The sequence below is a fragment of the Mustela erminea genome, chromosome 2 (genome assembly GCF_009829155.1).
Source record: "Mustela erminea isolate mMusErm1 chromosome 2, mMusErm1.Pri, whole genome shotgun sequence".
Lineage (NCBI taxonomy): Eukaryota > Metazoa > Chordata > Mammalia > Carnivora > Mustelidae > Mustela > Mustela erminea.
Window position 1 is genome coordinate 60741924 of NC_045615.1, and position 16779 is coordinate 60758702.

Sequence of the window (16779 nt, forward strand, 5' to 3'; positions counted from 1 at the left end):
ACCATGTGGGCCAGGCCATTGAGGTGGCCTCCATTTTGTGGATCTCAATATAAAAATTAACTTTATCAGTACTTAAGTAAAAAATAAGTACTTTGAATTAGTATTACTTCCCAACAATAAATATAATCTGTTGCTTCAATAATAATACAAAAAAATCCAAAGGAAACAGGTACTGTGATTTAGGCCAGAAATAGATCATTGTTTTACAGATAGTGGATTTGATTATTTATATCTATGTGAAAATTCTTTTTTTTTTTTTTAAGATTTTATTTATGTATTTGACAGAGATCACAAGAAGGCAGAGAGGCAGGCAGAGAGGAAGGGAAGCAGGCTCACTGCTGAGCAGAGAGCCGGATGCGGGACTTGATCCCAGGACCCTGAGATCATGACCTGTGCCGAAGGCAGCGGCTTAACCCACTGAGCCACCCAGGCACCCTCTATGTGAAAATTCTTTAGTAAGTTAATAAATTCTTTTATTTGTTAAAGAATTGTAAGGAGTCATAGGAATGCTGTACATAGTGGTTCTGAAGGATCTGATCTATATAGTATCTAAGTAACATAATAGAGGCACTATGTGAGACTTTTAGTTTTTCTTAAATATTTATTAGAGCATGCACGCATGCAGCGGGGAGGGGCAGAGGGGGAAAGTTTTAAGCAGACTCCATGCTGATTGCAGAGACCATGTGGGGCTTGACCACAGGACCTTGAGATCATGATCTGAGCCAAAACCAAGAGTCAGATGCCTAACTCACTGTGCCAATTTTTTTTTTTTTTTTTTTAAAGATTTCATTTATTTATTTGTCAGAGAGAGAGCGAGCGAGAGCGAGCACAGGCAGACACAGTGGAAGGCAGAGTCAGAGGGAGAAACAGGCTCCCTGCGGGGCAAGGAGCCCGATGTGGGACTCGATCCCAGCACGCCAGGATCATGACCTGAGCCGAAGGCAGCTGCCCAACCAACTGAGCCACCCAGGCGTCCCTGTGCCAATTTTTAATACACACTATTTTGCACCTGTTGGTTTTTTTCATTGCACAAAAGTAGCGATTTTAACACATGGCACTAAAAGAATGAAACAAACGTTTCACTATGTCTGAAAAACCTTAACAAAAAAAAAAAAGTAAAAATAAAAAACCTTAACAAATTTGGCTTATTTGGTATTGAAGAATGTGACAGTTTCAGAGATACCCCATCATCAAAGCATATTAAATTCCAAAAGTTAATGATTGGTCTTTACCATATATATATATTTGGTAAGAGAACAGTATGATACAGGTTCTCCATCTTAAAAAAAGACCCAGACAAAAATGGAGAGTCTTGGGTGTTACAATACTTGAAATTCAACTCCCAGAGAATACTTTCCACAAAACCCCCTGAGATTTAAGATATAATTAGATAGTTACAGATTTTTGTGAATTTAGCTTTTCCTTATTTTCCTTCTTTCTCTAATGCAGTAATGGAGAGCATTTTAGGGATAAAGCTAAATGCCTGCTTCTGGCTTGGATAGGGCTATAATTAGGGACAAAAGGTAAGGACATTGGAGACTACAAGGAGAGGTGTGCAGAAAGAAGTGGGAAGAAAAATGTCAAAGGCAAAACTATTCTCAAGGAAATGAGGAATGAAGAGGATTTCTTTTCCCCCTCTTCGCTTAAGCACCAGAAGATCTACCCTCGAGCATAGAATTCGGGCTACCACAATTGTGGTGGTTCAGTTTTACACAACTTGGTTACCATTTCTGTACTTGGTAACTTGAAATTTAGTCACTATAACAGCATTGTTCACATATGATAGTGCATTCTGCCTTCCAAAAACCTTATTTACGGCTTTTAAAAACATCCATTCACAACATGGGGCTGCTTTTGATGTAGGTTGAGGCAAAACCAAAGACTCATACAGTTGGTCAGTCAGCGATACTTGGGTCTAACTAGACCAATTGGAAGTTTCTCCCTAAGTGAAGGTTTAGGCTGAAGAATGTTAATGTAATAGAAACCTATTGATATAATTGTTCCCATCTTCCTAAAAAACATAATGAATGCCCGTTATATGGAAGGCATTGAGCTAGATGCTGAAGATACATAAATAAAAGACCCAGATGTCACCTTTAAGAAAGTCTTTTGAGGAGACCATTAAGGATCAGACAATCACCATAATATGATGACATAGATACATGCATAGAGTAATATTTTTTTAAAAGATTTTTATTTATTTATTTGACAGAGATCCTAAGTAGGCAGAGAGGCAGACGGGTTGGCGGGGGGTGGGGGGGTGGAGCAGGCTCTCTGCCGAGCAGAGAGCCCGATATGGGGCTCCATCCCAGGACCCTGGGATCATGAGCTGAGCCGAAGGCAGAGGCTTTTTCTTTTTCTTTTTTTTTTTTTTTAAGATTTTATTTATTTGAAAGAGAGAGATCACAAGTAGGCAGAGAGGCAGGCAGAGAGAGATGAGATGGGGGAGAAGCAGGCTCCTGCCAAGTAGGGAGCCCGATGTGGGACTTGATCCCAGGATCCGGGGATCATGACCTGAGACGAAGGGCAAGGCTTAACCTACTGAGCTACCCAGGTGCCCCTGCATAGAGTAATATTAAGTACTTAATTTAACTGGGGGTGCCCAGGGCAAGTTTCTGTATGGAAGAGTTGTCTTAAAGAAATGAAAGAAAGGCATAGCTGGCCTTGGGGGGGATGGGGCAGAGGAGAAGGAGGAAGCTTCCTAGGCAGAGGGAACAACACAAAGAAGTCTCAGAGAACTTGACCTGGTAGGTTTTGGAGACTACAGGTTTGGCAAGTACTTTGGCTGGAGGCAGTCGGGGAATGGGGGAGGGCAAGGAAAGAATGCACGAGAAGAGACAAAACAGTTCAAAGTCAAAGCTAGATATATTGAGGACCTTAACATGCCATGGTAATGGGTTCAGATTTTCTTCTGAAGGGTATGGGATGGGTGAATTACAATCTCACAGAATACAAAAGAAGAATACAATTCTTTTTTTCCTTACACTTTTGTTCCTAAAGCAAGTATGTACCTGTTAAGTTTTCATTAGGGTTTTAATTTCTGATAGTAGGATGTTAGTATTTATATCAGAGTATAAGGTCAGCAAGAGAATAGTTGCTGTGACATAGTTAATGGAACTCTCATTTGATCCTGGTTTCCTTCTTATTTCCACGCCTCCACTCAACAGATCAGACTCAATAGGAAAAAAATCAAAAGATTCAACTATACTTTAAAGGAAAATTAGAAATGGCTATTGTCATACTCTTGATGTAACAAATTAGTATAAATTCAACGGCTTAAAACAACAGTTATCTTAGATAACTAAGATATCTGGAGGTTGGATAACTACGATATTGGAGGTTGGAAGTCTGAAATGGGTTCTACTTGTCTAAAAATCAAGGTATAAGATTTGTTCCTTTCTGTTGGTTCAGTCTCTTTTCTTGCCCTTTCCAGTTTTTAGAGGCTGCTAACACCATGGCTTATGATCCCCTTCCATCTTCAAAGCCAGAAATGTCCAGTTGAGTCTTTCTCCCATCAGGTCACTCTGACACACTTGCCTGCCTCCTTTCCTATAAGGATCTTTGTGATAATCCAGGAAAATCTACCCATGTGAAGGCCAGATAATTAGCTGCCTTAATTCCATCTACAATCTTAATTCCCCCTTGCTATGTAACATAACATATTCACAGGTTCCAGGAACTGGGATTAAATATACTAAAGATTAGAAACTTGTCAACTAAATTTTGTCCCTGATGACTCAGAATTTTATTGAGGTAGTGTCGACAGAATTACAAAAATTTTTTTAAAGATTTTATTTATTTTTCAGAGAGCACAAGCAGGCAGTGTGGCAGGCAGAGGCAGAGAGAGAAGCAGGCTCCCGGCCGAAGGAGCCCAGTGCGGGACTCGATCCCAGGACTCCGGGACCATGACCCAAGCCAAAGGCAGTGACCCAACCGACCGAGCCACCCAGGCATCCCGACAGAATTTAAATTTAAGCATGTTAGGGAGTGAATGGAAAGTGAAAAAATGCAGAGCTTGATCATGATAGCAAGATTTTTTTTGAAGATTTTATTTATTTGATAGAGATCACAAGTAGACAAAGAGGCACGCAGAGGGGGAGGGGGAAGCTGACCCCCTCCTAAGCAGGGAGCCCGATGCAGGGCTTGATCCCAGGACCCTGAGATGATGACCTGAGCTGAAGGCAGAGTCTTAAGCCACTGAGCCACCCAGGTGCCCTCCTAGGTAATTCTTTTTTGATGCAGTTGTCAATGGGATTGTTTTCTTAATTTCTATTTCTTGTACTTTGTTCTTAGTGTATAGAAATGAAACAGATTTCTGTATATTGGTTCTGTATTTAGCAAATTTACTGAATCCATTCATTAGTTCTAATAGTTTTTTGGTGTAGTCTTTAGGGTTTCCCATCTATGGTATCATGTCATCTGCAAATAGTGAAAGTTTTACTTCTTCCTTACCACTTGGGATGTCTGTTCTTTTTCTTGTCTGATGGCTGTGGCTAAGACTTCTACTATTGTGTTGAATAAATGTGGTGAGAGTAGTCATCCCTGTCTTGTTCCTGATTTTAGAGGAATGCTTTAAGCTTTTCACTACTGATTATGATGTTAGCTATGGATTTGTCCTATATGGCCTTTATTATGTTGGAGTACATTCTTTCTAAACTCACTTTGCAGAGAGGTTTTATAAGGAACAGATGTTGAGTTTTGTCCAGGGCTTTTTCTGCACTTTTGGAGGTGATCATATGATTTTTAATCCTTCATTTTGTTAATGTGGTCTATCATATTGGTTTATTTGAAGGTGTTGAATGATCCTTTTAACATATTGTTAAATTTGGTTTGCTGAATTTTGTTGAGGATTTTTGCATCTATGTTCATTAAGGATATTGATCTGTAATTTTTCTTTGTAGTATTTTTGGTTTTGATATCAGATAATCCTTCCTGGCTTCACAGAATAAATTTGGAAGCATCCCTACCCCATTTTTTGTTTGCAATAGTTTGAGGATAGGTATCAGCTCTTTAAACGTTTGGTAGAATTCACCTATAAAGGTGTCTGGTCCTGTACTTTCTGTTTGTTGGGAGTTTTTGATTACAGATTCCATTTTGTTACTAGTAAATCCATCTGTTCAGATCTAATTCTTCCTGATTCAGTCTCCAGAGATTGTATGTTTTTAGGAATTTATCTATTTCTTCCAGGTTGTCCAGTTTGTTGGCATGTAATATTTCATAGTAGTCTCATAATCCTTTGTATTTCTGTGGTGTCACTTGTAACATCTCCTCCTTTGTTTCTCATATTATTTTTTTAGAGGAAAAGGGAGAGAGAGAATCTTAAGCAGGCTCCACACCCAGCACAGAGCCTGATGTGGAGCTCCATCTCACAACACTGAGATTGTGACCTGGGCCAAAATCAAGAGTTGGACGCTTAACCAACTGAGTCATCCAAGCTCAGTTCTTTGTCTTTTTTTCTTGATGAGTCTGGGCTAAAGGTTTATCAATTTTATTTTTTCAAATAGCCAGCTCTTTCTTTATAAGTAATTGATCTACTACCATTAGTATGTGTTTGGTTTTACAAGTGGAATTTTTTCCTTTATAGCTTTCTTCTAATTATGGCCTTTCCATTTTTGCTTATGGAATTCCCTTTAATATTTCTTGTAAGGCTAGTTTAGTGGTGCTTAACTTTAACTTTTGTCTATCTGGGAAACCAACTCGCCTTCAATTCTGAATGATAACCTTGTCCAGTATTCTTGGCTATTTTCCTTTGAGCACTTATCATGCATATATCATGTCACTCCCTTCTGGCTTGTAAACATTTTGCTGACAAATTTAGGTGATAGCCTTATGGGATTTCCCTTGTATGTAACTACTGGCTTTTTTGCCGCCTTTTTTTTTTTTTTTTAAAGATTTTATTTATTTGACAGACAGGGATCACAAGTAGGCAGAGAGGGCAGGCAGAAAGAGGGAAGCAGGTTCCCCACAGAGCAGAGAGTCTGATGCAGGGCTGAGTCCCAGGGCCCTGGGATCATGACCTGAGCTGAAGGCAGAGGCTTCTGAGCCACCCAGGTGCCCCTCTCTTGCAGCTTTAAAGATTCTCTCTTTATCCTTAATTTTGGACATTTAAATTACTATGTATCTTGGTGGACTGCCTTGGGCTCCCTTATTTGGGGTTCTCTGTGTAGCCTAGACCAGGATGTCTGTTTTCATCCTCTTAAACTTATGGAGGTTTTCAGCTATTTTCCCCAATAAGTTTTCTGCCGTTTTCTCTTCTCCTGGGACTCCTATACTATGAATGTTAGTATGCTTGATGTTGTCCCAGAAGTCCCTTGACCTATCTTTATCAATTTTTTAAAATTTGTTTTTATGTATGGCTTGGCTGCTTTCCATTACTCTGTCTTCCAGATCACTGCTCCATTCTTCTGCATTCTCTAATCTGCTGTTGATTTTCTCTAGTGTATTTTTCATTTCATGTATTGTACTTTTTTTTTTTAAGATTTTATTTATTTGACAAAGAGGGACACAGTGAGGGACAGAACACAAGTGGGGGAGTGGGAGAGGAAGAAGCAGGCTTCCCGCAGAGCAGGGAGCCTGATGTGGGGCTCCATCCCAGGACCCCATAATCAAGACCCCAGCCAAAGGCAGGAGCTTAACCACTGAGCCATCCAGGCATCCCTCAGCTATTGTATTCTTCAGCTCCGATTTTTATATTTTCTGTCTAAGTTCTCACTGAGCTTGTATGCTTCTCTCAAATCTGATTAACATCTTAATGACTGTTACCTTGTATTCTATATCAGATAGATTCCTTATCTCTTTCATAGTTTTCTTTCTGAGGTTTTGTCTTGTTCTTTTGTTTGGAATATATTCTTCTGTCTCCTGACTCTGTGTTGTTTCTCTATATTAAGTAGGTCAGCTATGTCTCCTGATGTTGAAAGTAATGGCCTTATGTAGAAGGTGTCCCTTGGGGCCAAGTCACACAGTCCTCTGTGTCACCAGAACCAAGTACTCCTAACGATATCCCCTGCCTGCCTGCAACCTTCCTATTGTGGGCAGATCTGGCCTCTAGCATAGCTGGTTGCAGTGATTAGCCGTGATTACTGTGGGCATACTGGTGGGCAGGGCTGGACCCCTGTGCAGCTAGCTAAGAGATCTGGCTGTCGTGGGTGTACTGGTGGATGGGGTTAGCTCCCAGCGTAGCTGGCTAAGTTTTAGCCACAACTGCTGGGGCAGGCTAATGGGTGAGGCTAGCACACCCACTTCCTGGGGCAAGAGTTGCTCTGGAGGTGTACTGGCCTGGGCTGGGGCTGCCCACCATGTGTGGTGGGATGAAAGTTGCTTTGGGGAAACATTGTTCAAAACTGAGGCTGCTGGGGTGCCTGGCTGGCTCAGACAGTGGAGCATGTGAGTCTTGATCTAGAGTGTAGAGATTACCCCAGTAAAATCTTCAGAACAGAATAGTGTTTGCCAGTTGTGGTGCCGATTGGGATGGGCAGGTCTGCAGGGGAACGCTGGCATAGAGAAAGTGGTATTATCAGGACAGATGGAGAGTGTCAGAACTGGCTCCCACAAGCATCTGGCCAGCTAAGCTAAAAGGCGGCAGGAAAAATGGTGCCCACCAGCATTTCCCTGACCCTTTAGCATACACCCTAAAATCAGTAAATTTCCTTCACATATAAACCCATGTATAACCATTTGCTTTTCAAACAGCTTGCCTCTATGTTGGATCTCAGACCAAGTGATACAGTGCTCTGACCCTCTGAGTAGTCTTGGTTTCTTACAGCCTTCTGGCTCTCTTGGCATTAAGATAAGCCCTGCTAATTTTCAGAGGCAGATTTTATGGGGGTTTATTTTCTTTGTGCAGGTCCCCAGATCCAGAGGTACCGATGTAGGGCTTGATTCCCCTCCCTCCTTGGAGAGGACCTCCATTCCTGTGGTATCTATCCTGCTTGTGGGTTGCTGGGCCAGGGTTTTGATTCCTGAGTCTCTGCCCCTTCTACCCTTCTGAATGTGGCTTTTTCTTTATATCTCTAGCTGTGGAAAAGCTGTTCTGCTAGTCTTCAGGTTGTTCTCAGAGTGACTTGCATTAAAAGTAGTTGCAGCCTTGGTGTATCCCTTGGGGGAGGTGAGCTCAGGATCCTTCTACTCTTTGTCTTCCTTGCAGTTGTTACCTTCTGTAGTATAAAATCAACAGCTCTTCTCAAAAATTAATACTCCCATCTCAAGAAACTCAAATGGCAGAATAAAAGTTTATGTGCCACGTGAAGAGTACAGAAAGAAGTAAAAGTGGCATTTTAAATTTAATCAAAATCCATTCAGATATTTATTCAGCAACTACTATGTATTAGCCTTTGAGTGTGGCTTTTGGAAAACTTAGATGATTTTCACACTTCTTTCCCAAGAGTCCTTAAGTCTACAAAACAAGCTGCCTGAGTTGGAGGCTGAAGCCTTGCCCATTCAGAATCTTTATCACTTTCCCTCTATCTCCAATCCCATACCCACTAAGGATACCTTAGATGGTTCTGTGAGTATCCCTAGTATTCACTGAACACAGTCTGAAAAACCAGTGGTCAAATATTAATACCAAAGCCTCATTATAATAGTTCTGTGAGGAACAAATAACATGAAATATATTATGCACATGCACTCTCTCTCAAATAAATCTTTATTTGACAGAGAGAGACACAGGGAGAGCGGGAACAGAAGCAGGGGGAGTGGGAGAGGGAGAAGCAGGCTTTCCACCGAGCAGGGAGCTGGATGTGGGACTCGATTCTAGGACCTGGCTGTCCTCATGACCTGGGCTGAAGGCAGATGCTTAACGACTGAGCCACCCAGGCGCCCTGAGACCAGTTTTAAATTTTTCATAGCATTAATATAGTGCAATTAACATACATTGCATTTACTTAAAGTGTACAGTTTGGTAATCTGACATATGTATATACCCATCAAAACAATCATCATATGATAAACATATGCATCACTACAAGTGTCTGCGTACTCCTTTGTAAACCCTGTTGTTCTGCTAACCCCTCTCTCCCGTATCCATAGGAAGACATTGATCCGTTTTCTGGCCTAGTTTGCATTCTCTACAATTTTAAATAAGTAAAACTGTATGCCCTCTGTGACTTTTTTTACTCAGCGTAATTATTTTGAGATTTACCTATGTCGTGCAACTCAATAGTTCATTAATTTTTTTTTTTTTTTATTGTTGAGTAGTATCCTTTGTATGGGTATGCCACAATTTCCATATCCATTTACCCATCAGTAGACATTCTGGTTGTTTCCAGTTTTTGTCTATAACAAATACTATTTTTTTTAAAAGGCCCTATTTATTTATTTGAAAGAGAGTGAGAGAGCACAAGTACAGGGAGTGGCAGAGGAAGAGAGAGAAGCACACTTCCTGCTGAGCGGGAAGCCTGACTCGGGCTCAGTCCCAGGACCCTGAGATCATTACCTGAGCCGACGGTAGATGCCCAACTGATTGAGCCACCTGAGCATTCCTATAACAAATATTCTTCCACAAGTGTTTGTATGGACATAGGTTTTTATTTCTTTTAGGTAAATAGCTAGCAGTGGAATAGCTGACATTTGATAGGTATATGTTTAATATTTCAAGAAATTGCCAAGCTGTTTTCCAAGTGGTTGTACCATTTTACATTCTCCCCAGCTGTGTATGAGAATTTCAGTTCCTCCTGACTTGTTATGACTAGTATCTTCAATCAGCCATTCTAATAGGTATGTAGTGGTATATCTCATTGTCATTTTAATTTGCATTTACCTAGTGACTAAAGATGTTCGACATGTTTTTTTTTTTTTGTTCGACATGTTTTTATGTACTGCTTTGCCATCTATATATCTTCCTTGAAGAAAGGTCTCTATATTTTTCCCACTGCTTATCAAATTCCTTTTGTTTGTATTTATTTACAGATGACACAAATGGAACATTTACAGTAGCCTTAGAAGATTTTTAAAAAGTAAAGTCATAACAAGGAAAACATGGAGGAATATGAAAAAGGCATGAAGGATTCAATTCATATTGGCTAGTACCTAAGTCACTTGCAAAACTAAGTGTGCAGGCAGTAGTTTGCTAGAGCTGGCTTATGTTATGAGTACCAATTTGAAAATTAAAAAAAAAATTTACAGACTGTTAAACACAGCCATTATTAAAAATTAATTATATAACCTGACAATTATGTTAACATCCAATATATAAGATTTAGTAATACTCAAAATTCACTCTATTTTTACTATTTTCCATGTTTTTGTGGTTATCATATCCATATTGTAGAAATAACATTTTATAATTATACATCTCCTTCCAGTTCTGTGTTCCATGATGTCCTGTGGTAGCTTGAAATGAGCCAAAGCAGGATTATTTACCCCCTGAAATTTGTACATGATCACCCCCCCCACTGCCCCCAGCCATGAGCTAGTTGTCAAACATTTATCAGCTCACCAATAATGGCAAGGACCTTCAGACTGCACTGACATACTGTCCATGATGAATAACTGAAGCTTTAGTCACATGGAGAACTCACTTTTGTCAAACACTTAATTCCTCAAGAACAGATCAATATTTTTGTTGCAGAATAAAGCTTACAAAACCCATTTTCCCTGCTGCTTTTTTTTCTTACTTCCAAGTACCCTGAGGTTGAGAATGCCAAAGTCTACAGGATAAGGGAGAATGCAGTACATTATTTCTGTGGTCCCATGTAAAAAATACAGAATATTTTATTTTAAGTAGAACTAGAAGGGCTGTTAAATATTGAAAATTGTAATGGGCAAAAAAAAAAAAAAAAAAAAGGCAAAGAGCTCTGTATAACCAAATTTCTATTTATGTTAAGAGTAGGGGAAACTGGGTGCCTGGGTGGCTCAGTGGGTTAAAAGCCTCTGCCTTCGGCTCAGGTCATGACCCCAGGGTCCTGGGATTGAGCCCCATATCAGGCTTTCTGCTCCGCGGGGAGCCTGCTTCCTCCTCTCTCTCTGCCTGCCTCTCTGCCTACTTGTGATCTCTGTCTGTCAAATAAATAAACAAAATCTTAAAAAAAAATAAAAAAATAAAAAGGAAAAGAAAACATCTTAAAGTTCATGGTCTAAATTAAAGGCATATACATTTAAAATATAAAACAAATATACCATGCACATGACTTTCTTTTTCCCTTTTTTCCAAGATTTATTTGAGCATGTGAGCATGTGTGGTGGGGGTGGGGGTGGGGCAGAAGGAGAGGGTCAGAGAGGAAATCCCAAGTAGACCCCCCCCCAACCCGAGCACAGAGTCTGACGTGAGCTGAAACCAAGAGTTGGACGCTTAATTGACTGAGCTACCAGGTGCCTTGATCATGCATATAACTCTCAATAAGATATTTATTATATCTCACATGAAATTCAAATAGAAATTAAAATGTTCGCCTGATTTTTAGTAGGGTACTAGTAACCTAAAGTACTAATTGTGGTAACTTTTAGAGTGATGCATATTGAAGAATATCAGTTTGGTATTAAATTAGAGGAACAAATAATTCTTAAACCAGGAAGTGCCCATATAATCACTTTGCCCATATAATCACATTTACTAATAAACTGGACAAAACAGATGAAACTTTTTATCAAATCAGCAGGTACAGGCTTTATTTTTTAAATTAAAAATGAGGAGGAAACATATTCTCAAGGAGATAACTTCTTTCTCTCAAAACTTTTAATTTTATAAAGGAGATTGAATCATCTCACATAAAAATATCTAAGAATATATAAAACTAATAGATGTAACAGAACTGCCAGCTGAACATTTCCACAATTTTTTTTTTTTAAAGATTTTATTTATTTATTTGACAGAGAGAGATCACAAGCAGGCAGAGAGGCAGGCAGAGAGAGGAGGAAACAGGCTCCCTGCTGGGCAGAGAGCCCGATGCGGGACTCGATCCCAGGACCCTGAGATCATGACCTGAGCCGAAGGCAGCGGCTTAACCCACTGAGCCACCCAGGCGCCCTCCACAATTTTTTTTTTTTTTTTTAAGATTTTATTTATTTGACAGAGAGAAATCACAAGTAGATGGAGAGGCAGGCAGAGAGAGAGAGAGAAGGAAGCAGGCTCCCTGCTGAGCAGAGAGCCCGATGCGGGACTCGATCCCAGGACCCTGAGATCATGACCTGAGCCGAAGGCAGCGGCTTAACCCACTGAGCCACCCAGGCGCCCCCTTCCACAATTTTTTAAAAAAGATTTTATTTATTTGTTTGACAGAGATCACAAGTAGGCAGAGAGGCAGGCAGAGAGAGAAGAGGAAGCATGCTGCGCAGAGAGCCCGATGTGGGGCTTGATCCCAGGACCCTGGGATTATGACCTGAGCCGAAGGCAGAGGCTTTAACCCACTGAGCCACCCAGGAGCCCCCATTTTCACAATTAAAATGAAATAAGTCACTGTTTTTTCCCTAAACTTTGTCCTGATCTCCCAAATCCGTTCCTCTACTGACTGACTGTTTTAAGTGACTCTATTTTCTAGTCACCAGGATTCATTTTTTTCTTTCACCCTCTCATTCCTTACCAGTCTCCATTTTTCTTCTTTGGATCTTCAACTGCATATTACAGCTTAAATTTTATAATATACATTTAAAAAGATTCTTATCATTATATATGTATAACCACTCTGTGAGTTAAGCAAAAGTTATTAGCATTTCATCATTCCTATTAAAGGCCTCCAAGGTGATGGGCATGTAAATAAGTAGAATCAGACAGGTTAAATGACTTGCCCAAGTTGACAGGACCAGTAATTACAAGTCCTATGATTCTAGTGTCAACATTCTTTTCATTACACTATGACGTCTGTCATCAACAACTCATATTTGGTCCATTACTATAGATTCCCAATGGTTTTCTCTGCCTCTATTCCTACTTCTTCAGTCTATTTTGCATGTCACTATCAGAGTAAACACAGCTTTTATTAAAAGATAACCACAATGAGGAAATTTCCAATGGCTTCCTATTATATAGAGAATACAAATCAGAACTTGATCTCTGCTTTTGTATATGAAATCTCTAATCAAGCTGGGCTCGTCATGTTCCTTCAAATACACCTGGCTGGCTCAGTCAGTTAAATGTCTGCCCTTGGCTCAGGTATTATTTCTAGGTCCTGGGGTCAAGCCTGTTGGGCTTCTCACTCAACAGGGAGCCTGCGTCTCCCTTCCCCACTGCCCCCTTCCACCAGCTCGTGTGCTCTAATAAGTAAATTTTAAAAATATCTTTCAAATATATCGTAACTTTCCTGAGATTTTGCCTTTGCTTCCAGTAGTGTTTCCCTTCCTTGAGTTACAAATCCCTGAGTAACAGTTATTGCAAGGAACCTGGACATAAATAAATAACACACTATTATGTTTATTACATATTTATTTATAGTTTATATGTGAAACATGTACAATTACTACCTTGTATGTTTTGATAAGAGAGGGGACAGGGGCCTCCAATAAAAATTTTTGACATTAAAAATGAGTCTTCAGGGTGCGTGGCTGGCTCAGTTGGTGGAGCATATAACTCTTGATCTTGGGGTTGTGAGTTCAAGCCCCATATTTGGTATAGAGATTACTTAAAAAATATTAAAAAAAAAAAGTACTCTGCAGTTACACTTCTGGTAATGAAGAACTAGGTGGGTTTTGATCATGCTTTAGCTGACAATAACTAGAAAAGTGGACCAAGAAAAAGAAAACTGTATTTCTTTAGAGGCACTGAAAAGCTGCCAAATTGGTGAAGATTGCAGGGCCAAGATCTAGGAGAGGGAGATATGTTGGAGAGATGCTTGAATATCTGGGGTTCCCCCCATCCTGCTAAGGCATTGGTCTCTTCCAAAAGCGACTGAGAAGGTAAACAGATTTTTGTTAGCTCACAGGCCTAGGAAAGGGGGCAGGGAGGTTGAAAAACTGGAGTTCAGGGCTCACCAAGGAAGAGATAAACACCTCACCCAGCCTTTCAGTTGAGATCCTGGAGGGATGTACCCTAGCAGCCAAAGTGAACTGAAAATAGGTCAGAAATGGCAGGGACTGAATCATCTCTGGCCCTAACTGGACTATAGTGATCTGAGTCTGCTAACAGCTCCAGCTGAGTTGCCTAATGGAAGTAAAAGAAATCCTCTCTAGAGGAAAGCAATGCTATCCAGAGCTTCAAAATACTTCTGCAATATTTTATATATAATACCCAGCACACACACAAAATAATCAGGTATGTGAGAAGGTACAACAAAACCAGAGAAGCCACAGATCATAGAAACAAAACCCACAGGGATTATGAAACAAAGACTTTGAATTGCTGTTTAAAATGCTCAGGAACTTAAAATATAAGAATAAGAATATGTATAGAGAATGAACACAAAAACAAATAGAAATCCTATTGTTGAAAGACTGTAACAAATTAAAAACCGAGTGGATGGACTTAATAGCCAATTATACAGTGCTGAAGACAAAATTAGGGAACTGGACAGAATTCAGAAGAAAATATTCAGATTTAGAGACAAAGGATGAAAATAATGGCAAAAAATTTTTAAACAGTGGAAGAGACTTCCGGTACAAAATTAAAAAAAAATTTTTTAATATAGTTATAATTAAGGCCCAGAAGGAGAGGAATGAGAGACTATAACAAAACCATACCTGAAGAGATGTCTAAACTAAGTAAAAGACATCATGCCTTGGATTCAAGAAGCATTATAAACATTAAGCAAGAAAAAGGCAAAGAAAAACATACCTAAGCACATCATAGTAAAACTGCTGAAAACCAAAGAGAAATTTTAAGCATCCAAAGGAAAAAGATAAATTACTTTATCAGATGAATGACAGTAAGGCCAATGGTTGCAACCAAAATGATGCTATCTTTAGAGTACCAAAGGAAAATATCAACTCAGAATTTATGTTCAAACAATATAACTTTCAAATATTGAGGCAAAATAAAGACATTTTCAAACAAACAGAAACAATTTGTACCAGCATTTCGCCTTACAAGAAAGAGTGGACCTTGGGCATAGAGAAATAATCTCAGATGGATGCTCTCAGATTATGGAAGAGATGAGCAATGAAAAGGAAAAATATATAGGTAAATCTCAATAAATAGTAACTTTACAAAACAATGCTAATATATTGTGATGTTAAAAACTTACAGATTTAAAAATGCAACAATACAGTAATTGAGAAGAGAAGGTAAACAAACTTAAAGTGGTCCAAGCTGGTCCCATTGTTCAGGAAGTGGATAAAGTACTAATATATCTTAGGCTTTTAAAAGTCAAGGATGTACATCCTAATTAATAGAGGAATTAAGAATATTAAAAGAACATAAAACCAAAAAGCTAATCAAAAGAAAACAATTAAAAAAAAAACTTGAACAATCCCCAAGAAAGTAGAGAAAAAAGGAATGAAGAACAGGTGAGACAAAAACATCAGGATGGCAGCTTTAAAGCCAATATATCAATAATTACATTAAATGGAAACTGATTATCCCAATGCAAAGACACAGACTGTCTTGGATTTATAAAGGTACACCTTTAATCTGTTTCAAAAGACAAATCTTAAGTAATAGAATGTAGAAAAACTTAAAGTAAAAAGATAGATACATCATGCAAAAACTAACAAAGATGGTGTGACTATGTTAAATCCAAGTAGATTTCAAGCAAGAAGCAATATAAGAGATAAAAAGTTCACGGATGCCTGGCCGGCTTAGTTGGTAGAGCACGGGACTTTGATCTCAGGGTCAGTTCAAGCCCTATGTTGGGCACGGAAACAAAACAAAACAAAACAAACTGTTCATGTGTCCAAGAATCCGAACAGGAAACAAATGATACACTTAGGATAATTTAAAGATTTACCTACAAAACGACTAGTTACAAATGTGTGTGTGTAGGGTATAACAGAATTACAAGGGGGGCTCTAAAAGACAGAAGAGGAAAAAATTAATCAGAACCAGGAAAGAGAGAATTGGAAGAGTTTAGTTTGAGAGAGGCAATGACCTAAGGTCAAGGTATACATCCAGTTCCAGGTAGCCTCTACTGGAGGAAGCCAGAGGGAATAAATATGCTTACCTCACTCTTCCACTACACAATTTCCTCCCATCAGCTACAAAATCATCATGGGGTGGTGTCATTCAGTCCTGAAACCATAAACATTAGCCACTCCAGAAGTCTTCATATATAGTACAGGAGAAAACAAACAAGTTCCAAAATAGTCTTATAAAACTTGCTTTTTAAGCTGGTTATGAGGCATAGATTCATAAAAATAGTTGTTCTCTTTTACCATCCATTCTTGGTTTCTCTCACTTTTTGCTTGTACCTCACCTGAATGGAATTGATTTTTTTTTTTTAAGATTTTATTTATTTGAGAGAGGGAGAGAAAAAAAAAAAAAAGGGAAGAGGAGCAAAGAGAGAGAGAGAGATTGAGAGTAGGGAGAGAAGTAGAGGGAGAAGGGGATAGAGTATCCTAAGCCAACTCCATGCTGAGCATAGAGCCTGAGGCAGGACTCAATCTCACAACCCTGATATTGTGACCTGAGCTGAAACAAAGAGTCAGATGCTTAACAGACTGAGCCACCCAGATGCACCCTGAACAGGATTCTTTACAAGGTTGAGTGCTCCAACATTCATTCTTATGAGTCCTAGTGGAGGTCCTTTTTTGGGCTACTCTAGTTTTTTATTGGACTATTGGCTAAGAGAATACAAGTAAGCATTTCAGAGAATACACTTACATTCCATATATAGTCATATTTATTCCATCGTATAGCAGCAGTGCAATTTCCTCATTAAAAGGGATCCCATGGAGTGCCTGGGTGGCTCAGTGGGTTAA

The 16779-nt window shown here is 39.3% G+C and overlaps 1 long non-coding RNA gene across 1 annotated transcript; it reads left to right on the forward strand.

Annotated features, from left to right (window-relative positions):
- Positions 1-390: 390 nt before the first annotated feature.
- Positions 391-1120, forward strand: LOC116584544. Its single transcript, XR_004283225.1, has 2 exons — positions 391-753; positions 971-1120. It is a non-coding gene; the product is annotated as an uncharacterized LOC116584544 (long non-coding RNA).
- Positions 1121-16779: the final 15659 nt, after the last annotated feature.